Raw genomic sequence first — 17,947 nt, 5'->3', positions numbered from 1 at the left:
CGATGTGAGCTTCACCAGCTCTCATCACTTCCAACGCCTTAGCCAGGCTTCTTTCTGGCTTGGTCAACCTTGCCCTGCTCCGGTCAACACCGGGACAAACAAGCCTGTGCTCTAACAAGCAAGCCTGATACCAATCCATATGCCTTTGGGTAACTCGCCAGTGTTTCCAGAATAAAACACAAGCAAGGCTTGTTATACCCATCACGCCCCTCTGCCTGCCTCTTTAACCTTCTCTCTACTGCCAGCCCCCAGCGCTATGCCACCCCAAGTTTGAGCCATCCACAAAAGCCATGCGTCCACCCTTCATGACTTTGTATGCACCAAGCCCTCTGCTCTCCACATCACCCGCTAAGCCCTAGCCAAACAGCCCTCCTGATCACCCTGGGCCCTGCTTGCCCTGCAGACGGGCGGGGCTGCTCCTTGGCTCCTGTGGTATCTTGTGTTCCTCACATTCGGCTCCATCCTCATTTGCTGATTTGTCTGCTATCACCCCACTGCTTAATCTAGTGGCCTCAACCCTATCATCCCAAGGCCTCCTTAAACCCAAATATCTTGTAATGCTTTCTCTACCTTCTTGAAATGGAATAAATAAGACACCTACACACATACTTTTAAAAACACAGACGCATCCACATGTACAATCTCAGCTCAACATTGTAGGAGTAACATAAGAAAGTACTATGAATTATAAATGCTCAGGCACAGCACCAGCAGAAGGCTGTGATGTGGCCCTCTGCCTGCTGCTATGTATGTAATCTGCATGAAGGTGAGAATAACAAATGCAGGAGGACAGAGATGGGCTTTGCGTGACTCAAACACCATCTGCAGGGCTCCATCGGCAACATGATTTTATGGAGGGTAAGTAACTTTTGACTCCAAATAAAGCAAAGTAAAATTCTCCCTTAAGTTGCATTTACAGATCAATTTACCATTTTCCTGGAAAAGTCACTGTAAATTAAATCCATGCCAAAAACAGAAAATCTTTGTGTGCATATGAAAAACACAACTAGGTTTTAGGCTAGGATAATCATAAACAGCACTTTCGCCTACATAAATGTCCTTTCAACAGACTGGGGGGTGTGGGGAGGGTGTATGTGCAGGACCATTCTTGGTATAGGGACTGTCTTGCACACTGTAGGACAGCTGGTACCTCTGTCCCCTGCTCACCAAATGCCAGTAGCACCCTCCCCCACCCCCCCACTATCATTAATCATTATAACTAAAAACAACCCTGCCATTTTCCAAAGTCCTTCCTGGGGACCAAGCCACCTATCCCAGTGGAGAAACCACAGTGAATGTTTGTTGAATTGATGACCTTTAATCATTAGGCCTCAAGAATATTTCTTTTAAAAGTATTTCTCATGTGACTACACTATGCACAAATTCCACAAATTCCAAGTAAATCTACAACATCTTGAACTGATATGCAAGAAAACTTCCCACCACAACTGAGATGCACATGGGGAGTTGGAATATTTGAAAGAAGCCGTGATCACTTCCACATTGCACTGTGGTAGAATAAATGCAACTTGGCACGTGAAGAACGCTCCGCCATCTGCTATTACTATAGACGAAAATATTTCTGGATACCACATGAATGACTATTTGCATATCACCTCCAAAAAGTAAATGTAAAATGAAAGAGAAGTTGGATTGTTTATAGCCTGATTTTAACAAGCGCTGGTGCTATGAAGCAAATAGATGTTCCTATGCTTAGCCTTTAAAGAAATTTACAGAAGCAATATCATACCGGAAAATCCCCAGATAACGGGGCTCTCTGAGGTTGCAGTCACTTAAGCCTGGCTTAGGTGACCTTGATGAATGGGAGCTCATTATAAGGATACACAAGGAAGAAAGGACAGCAGGGAACAGTCTCAACTGTGAACTATGCAAATGAATTCTAAACTTGCCCTGTACCCATAATAACATGAATGAACTGGCTGCCCTTTGCCAGACTGTAGTCTTGACCCACTGGTTCTCCATGCTGGCTGTGATTAGAATCTTGTAAAGAAGTTTTTAAAATTACAGTTCCTTGGACTCTACTCCCAGAAATTCTGCAAATATTGTTCTGGGATGAGACAGACCCTGGCATTGTTTTGTTTGGTTGGTTATTTTTCTGTTTGCTTTTAATTCCCCAATAGATTTTAATGTGTTGATTGATCTTAAGCCAAAGTTCAAATCTAATGGTGAGATTTTAGCTGCCATAGTAGGCCAATAAGAAAAAACATTTTTGAGTGTAGGCAACACTCTTCACCCTACAAATTACCCAACAGAAGGGGCATCTGTTTCCCTTCTTGGTAAATTGGTCTTAATATATTCTTCTGTAATGCTGCAAGGGAGTAAGTATAGCTTTGAAAACTCATGCAAGGAAACACATGAACTTACTTCAAAAGATTTACAAGTTCTTTGGACCTATAAAAACCTGATACTTCAGCTAGTGTGTCTCATATCCAAGAAAGTCATATACACATGGTCGAAGATGAGAATAGTAAAGAGTTAGGGTTATCCCTGAATCCCCAGATCCAACACAAAGACTGGGAAACAAATCTGGATCATAAAGTTAGCCTGTAGTTTCAGAAAAATTAAGTTCTACTTGTGGTTAAATCTGGTCTGAATCAAACTTCTGACTATGAATGCCCCACCTATGATATGACTCAGACCTGGGCCTGCATTGACATCACATGCTGCTTCTGCAGCAGCTTTGTTGATATGCCTGGAAGGCACAGTTCATGTTAAACAAGGGCACAGAACCACCAGCTACACAGTTCTGAAAACTGCCCAATAGAGCAGAATCTGTTCATGCAATGCAACCTGCTAGGCTGAACATCTGTGAACAAAAGTAACCCTACCGAAGCCACGAGACCCATATGGACTCATTTCAGCACTGTCACCTTCAAAGAAACAATCCCAACGCCAATGGAGGCCCAATGGCAGCTGGGGCACAGGCACAGGACCTGCACTTGGCCAATGGGGTACACCGTGTATTTAATCTTTAGAATCTAGAGATGGGAGCCCTAAGAGGCAGTGGTAACAAATGTGCGTCCAGCTCTCACAGGTTTTCCAGCCCAGTACTACTTCAGTATTCTCAGCAATTTTTAAAGCAACCCGATACCCTTCCAGTAAATCCTTTGTGTTTAAGCTTGCCAGAGTTCACTTCTACTATTTTCAACCAAGAATCCCAACTGATAGGGTACAGATACATATAAGGATGCTGCGGAAATAACTCCATTTTCTCTAGCCTTGCTCTCCTTGGGATGATGCAAGATAGGAGATGCTGGTCCACTCTGTCACCAGGTGTAAAAAATGTTCCTGAGAATGAAGCTGTAGTGGACAGATTCTAAGAGGGGCCCTGATTACCCCTGATCCCTGGTATTCATGCTCTTCCTAATCCTTTCTCCCTGAGCCTGGTCAGAACCTGTGATTTGCTTCTAACCACTAGAATATAGCACGCCACTTCCACAATTATGTTTCATAAAACTATAATTTCTGCCTTGCTAATGAACTCTTCCTCACTGGCTCTGATGAAGGAAGCTGCTAAACTGTGAGCTAATATATGGAGAGATTCAAGAGGCCTGACAGCTGACAGCAAGGCTCTCAGTCAAATAACCCACCAAGAACTGAGTTCTTTCAAAACCACAGAAGCTTGGCAGCATGTCCTTCCCCAGGCAAGCTTTCAGATGAAACCTCAGTGCTGCCTAACACTTTTGTTGTAATCTTTGTTGAGAAAGCCTGAAGACAGAGACCCAGGTCAACTGTGCCCAACCTCCTGACCCACAAATACCATGAGATCATACGTATGTGTAGTTTTAAGACATGACATTTGATATAATTTGTCACATAGCAATAGATGACTAATATGAAGTCAACACAGGAAAAAAAAATAGAGCCAGGATATAGAGACAGAATCCTGATGACATTGTTTGAGTCCCTGAATCCCACATGAGAAGTCTTTGGAACCCTGAAATGCACCACTGAAAATTTTAATGATATAAGCCAATAGTGATCCTTTTCTTTGATTAAATAGGTTTAAATGGGGTTTCTTTCCATTGTAAGCAAAAGAATCTTGACTCAGATATCTAAAGATGACAGAAGCATATGGAATTAACAGATCTCTAAGTCTTGAGGAGAATTCTGTTGTGCACTATTTCAGCTCCAGGTGGGATGGAAAACTTGAGGGTTCAAATGTTACCACACTGAAGAAATATCAACCCAGTGTTCAGATCATTGAGTTAATTTCCAAAACCTATACCCATGTAGTAGATACAGCTCTATTCCTCATGTGTGGGAGACAATAAAAATATTATTGTGAGTGTTCCATATAATGCCTGATACAGATATTAAACAAAATGTGAGTAGAAATCCAAGTATCTTAGATTTTAAAACTGAGAAATGCTACTTTTAAGTATTCATTTACTTTCTCTATTAAAGTGGTTTTTAAATCCATAGATACTTTATTCAGTAAGTTGTCAGCAAATACATCTAAGGAGATGGTTCTGAAGGACTTTGACATGCTCACTGGCTTGGGCTTTATCAGCCATTCTTCTTGTACTCACAGAGGACAACTCATGGGTACTAAAATGTTGGTAGCTCTTCCAATAAGCCCATCACCGATTTCTGGACTTTCCTTGTGTTAACTTTTTAATCCTCCCAACAAGCCCATGAAATGGGTACTATTATTGGCCCCATTTTACAGATAAAGAACTGAGGCTTAGAGAAAGAAATAAAACCAAGGGCTAGGATTATGAAATGGAAATCTAGGAGAACATGGGAATACATCATCCCTAGTACTCCCTCACTGATGGATATACTACCCTGCCTTCGCTCAGCATCTGTACATCGGGAAAAGTAGAATTAGGATATATAATCTGCAAATGAGGAATATGAGAACAAGATTCTAAAAGTGACTAGGAGCAATATAATTGCTCATGTAACACAGTCTAACAACACAATGGATCATGTTTGGACCGACAAAACACTTTCAAATAATGAAATAATCTACTCTGATTTCTAATTTGTATTCCTCAACAAAATTTTTCAAAAAACAATATGTGGCTTCTTCAAATCTACTAAAAGATGTTGTTTCACTACATGGTTTTAATCTCCTTTACTGTTTTCTAAGATTTTTAGCTGCCCTTGCCTCATTCAATCCTCATTTTACTATAGAGTCTTTGGTGAACCTTAAGAAAAGTAAATTGAAACTAAAATGCAAAAGTCTACAAAATTTAGATCAAAAAGGGACCTGAAGTCATCATTAAAAATGAAGATCTCTGAGGAGGAACTTGGAGAATATGGAGCGGATATGGAATACCGCTCTCATTAGCTGGGCAGGCCACCACCTAGGTCAGCAGCACCAACTCTGCTGAGTCTTCTCAGATGGACTATGCAGAATGGGTCAGCTCTACAATGCCATTACAAGCAATGTGTGTACAGTGCATAATCAGCACACTCAGACCACTGATAGCATTCACATTCAGTGTATGCAGAGGGACACCAGAGTGGAATTTATGAATTTTAAATGAGCCTTTACCATTTCTTAAGGAAAATATTTAAAATGAGTGCTACAATGCAAAAAGCTGTCAACCTAATGTGCCAAGACAAGTGTTTTCACCCTCCCTGTGTCTGTCTAACTATAATCCTCCAATTACTGTAGCTGTGACTTCAGTCATTCCCCAGACCCTGCAAACACACCATAAGTCTTTTGCCATGAAAGCTACTAATGCCTATCTCTGAGAGTCTCAGATTAGAGATTTGATAAATGTACAACATGACTAATACCACTATTGCTAGTGTAAGACACTGACTGAGGAAAACAAAACCCAGTAATAGTCATAAAGATGATGATGGCGATGAAGAAAATTTTTTTCTACCTTCAGAAAAACCACCACTCTTTATTGGCAGGAAGAAGAACTGTATACAGTGCTATGCATTCCACTTAGCTGTGGCACATACATACATTTTCCTCAGTCACTCCTTAAGAAACCGGGAATAAGATCAGGAGAAAAATGAAAGTCTCAAGTAATGAGTCAATGAGAAATTTGGCCAAGACTCATAATAATCTATGACTCAGAGTCTTGTATTAGGATGGAGACTCTTATTATTCCACAGTGCTGCTCACCATCTCACTATGGACTGGGTGAGCAAGTTCCGAGGCCTCGAACACTCATTCAAAGTGAACTATCTCCCATGCCCACCCTGTCCTCACTTCTCATTCAGCTGCACATGGAAGGGAAGAAAAGGGAAGGAGGCTGCCAGGAGTCAGCCATCAAGTTAGATAAACCAGACAGGTCTTGGTACCAGAAACCAATTTCACCATAAGTGCACGTGTAGCATCTATGTTGAAATGACTTCAAGACAATTCTCTAATGGGAAAATGCAAAAAGAAAACATTAGTAACGGAATTTCATCACCACTACACTGGTTATTACTAAAAAGATGGATCGGAATAGTGTTCATTTTTAATTCATAGACTCGACTTGTATATTCAGTACAAAAGAGCACAGCAGGTTTATAAAGTCACTTTTCTGCTGCCTGCTTAGTACTGAATTATTTAAAACTCATTTTAAAACACACACACACACCTGACAGCTTTTAAAATACTGTTTGACAACAGCATTTTCAACATCTACAAAAATATGTGCTAGAAAGGCAGGCTCTGTATGCACTGTCTTTCATTAGCAAGCCCGCGAGTATTTTTACCCACTGGTGCCTCACACGTCACAGGATCACTCGTGAGGAATAGGAAGCGTGACCCTTTGTTCAGAGTTAAGAGAACTTGGAATATATCATCCAGTGGATTCATACCACCCTCAAAGTACAGTTAACCCGTTCATCAAAAATCTGCACAATGCCAGTTACACTGAAGTTACCCCTCAAAAGTTACAGGGTCATAAGTCCTCCACAAACTGACACTATAACAGTGTTCTCCAGGTAGGAACTGAGTGAATGCTGCACTCCTGATACTAATACAAAATAATATTGAATGTAAAAGAATAAAAAATAAAAAAAACCTGAGAGATAAACTCTACAACTTCTGATGCAATAGTGATGCAGCAGTTGGAATACATCAGGGAAATATAAAAGACTTTTTAAAAAATACATAAATATTGTTTGGATCACAAAATGTCCATGTTTTCTTTTAAAAATAAAATTTGGTTTTAATAAATTAATCCAAGTTTTAACACACACACACACACACACACACACACTCATTCACACTCACAAATGGTTTTCTCTTAAAACAGAAGAAGATACCCTCTCAAAATATACAACCTTCTAGTAGTTAATGTAGGTTGCCGTATTTCTATGTTTACATCTTCTTTTTAATACCTACTGCTTCAAGTTTCCCTTGTAATAATCGTAATTCAATTTGCCACAAGCTTCCTACTTTATTTGCCTTTTCAAAGATATGGTTCTTCAAGGATCAATTCTATCATTTTTTTTTTAAGTTTATTAAATTTTGTTTTTATCAGTATCAATCCCACTTCCTCTAATCTTTTGTTACTTCTCCAGCCTCTTAAGTTGAGGGCTTAAACTATTTCCTTTTAAACTTTCTTGCTATATTATAAAAAGCATTTAAGAGTTTGCAATAGCCCACGGGTTAGATATGGAGTGTTCTTACCATTCATTTTATTTTATTTATTTGCTGCAAAAAGCTTTATTGTTTCATTTGGTCCAGTGGCATCCTGAGTTTTGCCCTACTCATCCTGGGGAGGCTTCAGCACATCCTGGAAGAGAATGCAGCCACCGTGCTGGCTTTGCAACTTTAAGAGACGCTCAGTGCCTCCGTGCTTCTCCACCAACTCCAGGAAGAAGTGGTCCATGCCCTCCAGAGCCACAGCATCATGGTGGAAATAGAAGCCCAGAGAGAGGTAGGTGTGGGAGGCCCACAGATGCAGGTTGGCCAGTGGTTGACTGCCACCTCCACCTCGGTGGAATAATTCTGACAAACGTAGGAGCTCATAGGTGATCAGCAAGAGACAGATCCGGGACCGCCGAGGGCACTGCCATTTTTATGTATTTTATATATTTTCTCCCAACTCAATAATTGAACATTTTCTCTCACACATTCTTAGACATTTTATAGAGATTATATTTATGTCTCCTAAACGTAAACTATTAAAAATTTGTTTTGGAGTATAGTGAGGTAAAGCTCTATCTTTACTTTCTTCCAAATGATTAGAACATTCACATACCATTTAACTAAATAACCCTATGTTCCCTACTGATTTTTCTTATTATCTTTACTATGTTAGTGGCCTATTTATTTATTATTATGTTTGTGATCTATTTTATCTTTAAAAATGTAGAAAAAAGTGTTTTAAAGTCAAAGAACTAGGATAACACAAATAGTAGAAGAGACATATATTGCTAGAAGTAAAACGTGTTATTTATTTGACCTGTGTTATAAATGACTACAAAATTAAAATGCTCTTCTCTTGAATCCAGAGGGGAACAATGTCCACTTAAAGAGAGATAAATTAGCATCAAATTATTTCATGTCTTCTGTACGCTAATGAGAAGCCAACTTTAAATGGAAGAAGTGTTCAGCAGTCTGCAGCCTGTCCTCAGCTGGTTATCACAGAATAATTGATATACTAATGATTTCAACTCATAGCACAGACTGTCTGCATTTTGCATAATTTGAACCAAATCTGAATGTAAATGGAAAACAGTCCTCTTGCCTATTTAACTCTCCTGACTTTTAACTAAAAGTCACTTAATTCTGCAGAAGAGGAAGGGGAAAATTAGCAAATATAAAGAACTTTCTATTTAAAAACATTCCTCCTTAGACTGAAATGGGAAGAATTAAGTAAATGCATCTGAAATCTCCAGAGATGTGATTTATCATCTTATTAGTTGAGAGTGAATATTTAATTGTGTAACATTTATCTCCAATAGTGTCTCCTTGAAAAAAAAATCCAAATAGGCCAAAGTGCATATTCTAAATACTCCAAAGGGAAATAAATGTGCTTCACAGGGTTCATTATTTTTTAATGAAACAATATTAGTAGAAAAAAAAATCAAGTCAAAATAATTGCTCCATTTGGTAATTAACTTTTGAGATTAAAACACCCTTTTTCTGTAAAACACATTATACAGCTCTTCAATTTAATACAATGCACTTACTGACATCACCTTTTAACCCAGAAAAAATGACTTTGTTCAAATTTAAAAAAAAAAAAAAAGAAGTATCTTTTAAAAATAACATTCAGTCATCCTTAACTGGGACATCCAATATAGTAAACCCAAATCTTGTACCTGTCACCAAGTCACCAGAATTGATCATTAACAAGCCTAGTTAGTTAAGTACAGATTAGATAGGTGTTACCATCCACACACCGGCAATTACATCACAGCATGATGGCCAATTAGTTTCAACCTGGGTAGTGAACCTTATTCCTGACAACTCTGTGTTCAACTGAAAAACAGATGCTTCCTTATTTCCACCCACTGCTCTTCTCTTTTATTCAGCCCCAGCCAATTGGGCAAAGCAGGCCCTAAAGAAGGTCTGACTGATTTAAAGACAGCAGGGGTCCTCCATGCCGGTGCTTGCTGGTTGTGATGGAAATTTCTCATATCTACCTCTGTGTGTGACATATACATCTCAAAGTGGAACCACAGCAGGACTGTCCAATTACAGAAAACAACATGTGTTCAGTCACCTAAATTAGCACTTGCTTAGAAACCAGGTTATGTGGCTAATTGAACACTGCTTCTGAATCACATGAGGACAAATGAGAAGAAGTTAACTCTCATTCACAGACATTCAAAAATGATATTTTGTATGAATAATAAAACCAAAATAAAGCGAACTGTCACAAGGAAGAGAAGCTGCACTGAACTGTGTCCCCATCCAAATTCCTATGCTGAAGCCCAAATTCCCAATGTGATTGTAGGTGGAGGTGGGGCCTTTGGGAGATAATTAGGTTTAGATGAGGCCATAGGGCAGGGCCCTGCTGATGGCATTAGTGCTCTTATAAAGAGACACCAGAGAGCACAATCTCTCTCCACTCATGCTTTCGCTCCCTGCTACATGAGGACACGATGAGAACTCTGCAAACCAGGAAGAGAGTCCTCACTGGAAACTGACCAGGCTGTCACCTTGAACTTGGACTTGTAGCCTCTAGAACTGGGAGAAAATAAACTTCTGTTATTTAAGCCACACTTATTATTATTTTGTATTTTTGTATGGACAGCCCAAGCTATGACAGGAGTCTAAAGAGATATGAAGAATAAATGTTATCTGTCATACTGCATGAGATCCTGGAACAGAAACACTAGGGAAATTTGAATAGTGTAGTTAATAATAATGTGTCGATATTGGCATGTTAATTATAACAAATGTACCATACTAATGTTAAGATAATAATGTGGTGAGACTGGGTGCAGGTTATATGGGAGCTTCCTGTATATTGCCCCAAGTTTTCTGTAAACCTAAAATAATTATAAAAAATAAAATTTATTTAAAATACATACATAGGGAGAAAAACCAAGATGGCGGCATAGGTTAACGCCGGAGATTGCTGCCTCGAACAACCACTTCAAAAAACAACTAAAGACGGAACGGACATCATCCAGAACCACCGGAAGGCTGGCTGAGTGGAAATTCTACAACTAGGAGGAAAGAGAATATCATACCCAGACTCAGAGGAGGCGCAGTGCTGAAGTGAAATACTGAGGTGCGGAGTGCGCGCGCGGAGCGGGCTGGCGGCGGAGGGCGCGGTTGTTGTTTTCAATCGGGAGGGAGTTTCAGACTCTGAGCTCCAGATCCCGGCGAGTCTCTAGGGACCCAGACTCAAACGGGAGAAGCGGGACTGTCTGGCTTCGGTCGGAACTCGAAGGCAGCTTTCTCTCCGAGGTTTGCAGCGGTTGCTGGGACTCTGTGAGGCAGAGCCCCTAGGGACGGAACTGAGAGCAGCCATAACTGCTTGCTCCGCCCGCCCTGTAGATCCCCAGGGACCCGCCCCGCCCAAGCCCTGCGCAGAGCCATTTGCTGAATAGCCTCAGGCAAATGCTAGATTAGCACCGCCCTAGAGATCCAGCACAGAAGCTCTCCCACTGCAAACACAGCAGACTCTCATAGCCAGTTAGCCTGGAGGTCAAACCACCCCCACTATTGCCGACAACAATGAAGGCTTAACTACAACAAGACTGCACACAAAGACCACTAGGGGGTGCACCAAGAAAGCATAAAAAATGCGGAGACAGCTTCTGGAGCCGCCAGCCGCTGCCGCCGCCCCCAGCTCCCCCGCGGCGGGGAGGGCGCCAGGATGCAAGGACCTGGTTGTGAGAGTCGGGGAAAGGAAGTCACATACTGGCCAGCAAAAGTCCCTCATGACCAAGAGGAAGTAGCCAATGAGAGGAGAACCTTTGCCACAGCAGTATAAATAATCACAGGGTTTCCGGAAGCTCTGTTCTTTCCAGAACGCAGAGCAGTTCCTCACCCTAAGGCCCTGTGAGCTGCAAAGGGGACAAGGGTCATTGCATCCAGAGGGGCCCAGAAGGGGAAGGAGGCAGTGCCTCCACTGAAGCAGCTGCACCCACAATGCAGAGCATAAAGTGTGTGGTGGTGGGCGATGGGGCTGTGGGCAAGACATGCCTGCTCATCTGCTACACAACTAACGCCTTCCCCAAGAATACATCCCCACAGTGTTCGACAATTACAGCGCCCAGAGCGCAGTTGATGGGCGCACAGTGAACCTGAACCTGTGGGACACAGCGGGCCAGGAGGAGTACGACCGCCTCCGCACTCTCTCCTACCCTCAGACCAACGTCTTTGTCATCTGTTTCTCCATTGCCAGTCCACCCTCTTATGAGAATGTGCGGCACAAGTGGCATCCGGAGGTGTGCCACCACTGCCCTGATGTGCCCATCCTCCTGGTGGGCACCAAGAAGGACCTGAGAGCCCAGCCTGACACCCTGCGGTGCCTCAAGGAGCAGGGCCAGGCGCCCATCACACCGCAGCAAGGCCAGGCACTGGCCAAGCAGATCCATGCTGTGCGCTACCTCGAGTGCTCAGCCCTGCAGCAGGATGGCGTCAAGGAAGTGTTCGCTGAGGCTGTCCGGGCTGTGCTCAACCACACACCGATCAAGCGTGGGCAGTCCTGTGTCCTCTTGTGACCCTGGCACTCAGCTTGGAGGCTGCCCCTGCCCCCCCCACCAATTGTGCCTTGGCGCCTTGTCTGCCCCCAGCTGTGCCTTGTGCCTTAAAGACTAATTCTGGCACCCCTTGCCAGGGGGCTCCCTGAATGCCTGTTTCTCCTTGAGGTGGCCCACAGGGAAAGGGGCTTTGGGTCCCAATCTGATTGGGAATACCAGGTATTCTTGAGAGCTCACCCAGGCCAAGGTTGGACCCTTCCCCAAGAAGCCAGCCCAGTGCCCCTCCCCATTTTTCCCTACTGACCAGTTGATCCAGCTTTCCACACAGAGGTTGCTGCCTATTGTGGTGCCTTCTCTCAGGTTAGGAGCTCTTAGCCATCCCTAACCTCTCCCTTGCTGCTCTTCGAATTGCTCCCCCCTCAAGATGCTCTCTCCCTTCCCCAATGAAGGAACCACAAAATCCTGAGAAGATGAATATGCCCTAACTTGTCTCCATGTGCCCAGGCCTTACGCATTGCTGACTGACTCAGCCCCCCACCCCACCCCCAATCAGCTCCTACCCCCATCAGCATCAATAAAACCTCCTGTCTCCAGTGGGGAAAAAAAAAAAAAATGCGGAGACAAAGAAACAGTACAAAATTGTCCATGGAGGATATAGAGTTCAGAACCACACTTTTAAGGTCTCTCAAGAACTGTCTAGAAGTCGCCAATAAATGTAGTGAGATCCTCAAGAAATCTAATGAGACCCTCGATGTTGTGATAAAGAACCAACTAGAAATTAAGCATACACTGACTGAAATAAAGAATATTATACAGACACCCAACAGCAGACCAGAGGAGCGCAAGAATCAAGTCAAAGATTCGAAATGAGAAGAAGCAAAAAACACCCAACTGGAAAAGCAAAATGAAAAAAGAATCCAAAAATACGAAGATAGTGTAAGGAGCCTCTGGGACAGCTTCAAGCGTACCAATATCAGAATTATAGGGGTGCCAGAAGATGAGAGAGAGCAAGATATTGAAAACCTATTTGAAGAAATAATGACAGAAAACTTCCCCCACCTGGTGAGAGAAATAGACTTACAGGTCCAGGAAGCGCAGAGAACCCCAAACAAAAGGAATCCAAAGAGGACCACACCAAGACACATCATAATTAAAATGCCAAGAGCAAAAGACAAAGAGAGACTCTTAAAAGCAGCAAGAGAAAGAAACTCAGTTACCTACAAGGGAAAACCCATATGACTGTCAGCTGATTTCTCAACAGAAACTTTGCAGGCCAGAAGGGAATGGCAAGAAATATTCAAAGTGATGAATACCAAGAACCTACAACCAAGATTACTTTATCCAGCAAAGCTATCATTCAGAACTGATGGTCAGATAAAGAGCTTCACAGATAAGGAAAAGCTAAAGGAGTTCATCACCACCAAACCAGTATTATATGAAATGCTGAAAGGTATCCTTTAAGAAGAGGAAGAAGAAGAAAAAGGTAAAGATACAAATTATGAACAACAAACATGCATCTATCAACAAGTGAATCTAAGAATCAAGTGAATAAATAATCTGGTGATCATAATAGAATCAGGGACATAGAAAGGGAATGGACTGACTATTCTTGGGGGGAAAAGGGGTGTGGGAGATGCGGGAAGAGACTGGACAAAAATCGTGCACCTATGGATGAGGACAGTGGGTGGGGAGTGAGGGCGGAGGGTGGGGCGGGAACTGGGAGGAAGGGAGTTATGGGGGGAAAAAGAGAAACAAATGTAGTAATCTGAACAATAAAGATTTAATTAAAAAATAAAATAAAATAAAATACATACATAAATAAAACCTATGTCTTCGCTCTCCCTCCAAACAATACATCTTATCATTTCTTTATTTTCAGTGTAAAAGATTTTCTGTTCTTAGGTACAGTTGAGAATAAATCATTATCTATTAACAACAGCAAAAAAAAAAAAATCCCATAAGCATTGTCTTAGCTATTATTTTAGGATCTGAAATTGTACTATATACTTAAGGTCTCTTAGTTTACATAATCTAATAAGAAAGGCCTCTTGGAATTTAATATAAACCATCCTTAACACTAAACAATTACAGCTTCTTGAAAATACACAGAGAACACAAACAGACAAACCATATACAGGGAAAAACAACTTACTTAAAAAAAAGTTATCCCATTTCACTAATAAAAGAATTGTAAATAACAGCAATAAAATAATTCTGTTACATACAAAATTTCTTAAAACATCAGAACGGCCAGAAAGTGAGGAAGTGGACACTTTCATATGCTGTTGGCAGTACAAATTAAGAGCCATGAAAATAGTTCATACTCTTAACCCCTGATTCCATGTCTGGGAATCTACTCCAAGGACATATTCGGGCCTGGGAGCCAAGATAATGCTCTGACAGAAATCCTCACTTTTAAGTTGAATGATTCAGTAGTAAAATTAGTGAAAGAGATAATAAACTAAAGGAAGTACAACAGACACCATTATGTAGCCATTAAAACTGAAGCTTTTGAAGAACTGTGCTTGTAACAAGTTAAATGAGAGTGTAGAAGATATAACTCTGCATGAGGTGTATGATAGCAGAGTTCTAATAGTAGTTTTCTCTGGGTAGGAGATGATGGAAAATTTGTTTTTTTCATCATACATTTATATACTTTCAACTCTTCTATAATAAATATTTGTTCTTTCAATTAGGAACAGGGAAATTATGTTAAACATTCATTTAGCTACTACTTTCTTTTCAGTTTAACTATTTATGTAGTTTAACCATTGTCTTAAAAAACTTTGTTATACTAAATCTCCCATAAGAAAGTATCTGAAGAAAAATCAGTATTGAGATAAAGTTGTCTTTTCTGTTCTCCATGCACTTCCTGTTCACCTCAAAATTCTTCCTAAAACCATCAAGGATGATTACTTTGTCCAGATATCCAAGACAAGGCTGGGTCCTCTAGACCTCTTTCCACAGGCTTGGACTCCAGAGCCAAAAAGATGACTTACCTTTTCCCTCAGAGTTCCAATTCTAGTGGGAGGGAAAAGTTTCCTGCCTCAAAATTTTTCATTCTCATCTCATAAAATCAAACTCCAGGGCATCTTAGCTTTGGTTAAGTACTGCTCTCACCTTGAATCCTGTTCAACTCTAAGCCCTCGTGGGAGACAGACAAAGTAACTCTTATAAGACGCACAACTTTCCTATATGGGAGCCTGCAAAGACAGGAGGGAGAAAATGTACAAATGGACATCTGAGAAATGCCGTAAAGAAATTCCCCCTACTTCACAAAATCTGCTCCGGACAGTCCTGGAATGTTGTTTCAAACTGAACTCTTTAACAGGCTCCAAAAATATGTTTCCATGAAATAAAACAGAGGGTGAATATCAATTCTATATATATTTTTTTATCTAAGCTTAGGAGAAAAATGCAACAGTCCCAGTACATAAAAAAAAAAAGATGTGATTGTGCAATATAAACAGAAACCCAATGCTTCAGAAAATGCTCATTCTCGACAATAAATAAATAAATAAATGTATTTATAAATGCACACACATTCATATATACACACATATGCACACCGAACAACTTGGTGATATCATATTATCAAACTAAAACTAAAAACAGTTTGTGATTTTTTTTTTTTTTTTGAGAGAGAGAGAGAAAAAGGGAGAGGGAGAGAGCAAAACATTGATGTGAGAGTGAAACATCGATCAGCTGTTTGCCCCTACTGGGGACAGAACTCACAACCCCAGGCATGTGCTCTGACCAGGAATTGAACCAGTGACCTCTCAGTGCATAGGACGATGCCCAACCACACCAGCCAGGGCAATTCAACTTTGATGGTATGGTAGGCTGAATATGACCCCTTGCCCCCCCCCCCCCCAAATAAGAAAGATATCCATATCCTAATATCTGGAACTGGTGAATGGTACCTTATATGGCAAGGACTCTCCAAGTGTAGTTAAGGATCTTGAGATGGGGCAGTTACACTAGACTACCAGGGTGAGTCCTAAATGCAATAACAAATTATGTGTGTGTGTGTGTGTGTGTGTGTGTGTGTGTGTATAAAAGAAGTAATATGCAAATGAGGTTGAGACTCCATCATGGTCACGACCAGATCAGGAGAAGGGGCCGGGCTCAGCCGAGCCTGAGAGATCAACACAGAGGGGCGCCTGCTTCAAGCCTCCTCGGCACAGGACCCCAGCGGGAACACACACACATATACACACGGGGCACCTGCTCCGAGCCTCCACAGCCAGACTGTGGCTTAGGACCACGCCCCATGGACATCCCCTGAGGACTCCCGGACTGTGAAGGGGGCAGGCTGGGCTGAGGGACCCCCCACCCTTCAGTGCACAAATTTCATGCACCAGGTCTCTAGTGTCTTTTTAAAGGAGAGGCAAAGAAAGATTTGACAGAGATTGGAGAGGGGAGAGCAATGTGACCTTGAAGGCTGAATGACCTTCTCTTCTACCATTCCTCAGTTTCATACCACCACAGACCTGCTCTGAACCATGTCACCAGTAAAACAAACTCGAGCATCCTGTTTCCTGGTACCAGTTCCTATTCACACAATTCTCTCGGTTTTCAAACTTGACAAAACCTCCACTCTTCATCCCTTCTTTTGCCCACAGTCTATAGGCCTCTTCAGTTTCATTTCTTTCCCTTCCCCATGGTCATCACTGGGACAGTCCTCTCAACAGAAGCCACAAGTAGAATTGGCCAAGAAGCTCACAAAGCATAAGGCCTCTCCCTTGCCAGGGACCCTTCACAGCTGTGGGAGGGGAGCAAACAACATGTTCACAAGGTCACATGTTTTATAAAATTTGTGAAAGTGAGATATCTTAACCACAATCACTAAAACTGCTATCTCTTTCCACTCCAACTTCCTCTCTATCACACTTCCCCCCAGGTCAGGTGCCCCTGGGGTGGGCACAGATATGTTTCAGATTTAACTAGAGGGAAGCCAAATTGAAGATACATTAAGCTCAAGTTCAGTGGGGCTTATTTATGGAGTTCACAGTCATCTCAGTGCAGGGTTAGGTCGCTGTTAGTCACTGCTGTATAGAAACAGCTTCCAGAAATACTCTTAATATCCTCTGTGCATCCTTGGCTATAATTCTAACTGGGGCACAGGATTAGAAATCCCACAGCTCTCTCAGGCGACCAGCCATCGGGCTGAAGTCAGAACCCAGAGTCTGGAAAATTCTTCCAATCACCAAGCAGGCAAAACTGTAAGTGGAGGATTCAGTTCCCATTACTACATAGTTAAAACAGAAATTCAGCAGAAGTTCTCTGTCAGGGATATGCTGGATAATGTAGTGCATGAAATTCTAAATGCACCATCACCTTTCCCTTTCTTTTTTGAGAATCATGCAAAATAAACTTTATTAGAATCCCTGTGTTTGTAGCTATCAAACAAAAATATTTTTAAATTATATCAAAAGCTGTAATAAATTCTTGGATTTCTGGTAACCTAATTAATGAAGGAGAGTGAATCATAAGAATATTAGTACTAATATTTCTTGTTGAAACAGCACAAAGCATTGATGTCCATAAAGAAAAAATAAATCTCGAACTATGCCAATAAAGATCACTGACAAGCCTGGCTGGTGTGACTCAATGGTTAGCATTGATCCATGAACGAGGAGGTCATGGTTCAATTCCTGGTAAGGGCACATGCCCGGGTTATGGACTTGATCCCCAGTAGGAGGCAGCCGATCAATGGTTCTCTCTCATCACTGATGTTTCTATCTCGTCCTCTCTCTGAAGTCAATAAAAAACAAACAAAAACATATTTAAAGAATATATCAGATGATATTCAAATCAATTCAAAGAAAAGTCAAGAAACTTGAAA

The 17,947-nt window shown here is 41.5% G+C and overlaps 1 protein-coding gene and 1 pseudogene across 2 annotated transcripts in view; one reads left to right on the top strand and one right to left on the bottom strand.

Moving 5' to 3' along the window:
• Positions 1-17,947, bottom strand: part of RHBDD1 (rhomboid domain containing 1) — a 103,418-nt gene that overhangs the window by 55,775 nt on the left and 29,696 nt on the right. The gene's annotated exons all lie outside the window — the stretch shown is intronic.
• LOC132238299 (rho-related GTP-binding protein RhoG-like) lies at positions 11,227-12,695 on the top strand (annotated as a pseudogene).

The sequence above is a fragment of the Myotis daubentonii genome, chromosome 7 (assembly GCF_963259705.1).
Source record: "Myotis daubentonii chromosome 7, mMyoDau2.1, whole genome shotgun sequence".
Classification (NCBI taxonomy): Eukaryota; Metazoa; Chordata; class Mammalia; order Chiroptera; family Vespertilionidae; genus Myotis; species Myotis daubentonii.
The sequence above is the reverse complement of the archived record's forward strand: the minus strand, read 5'-3'. Positions and strand labels throughout refer to the sequence as shown.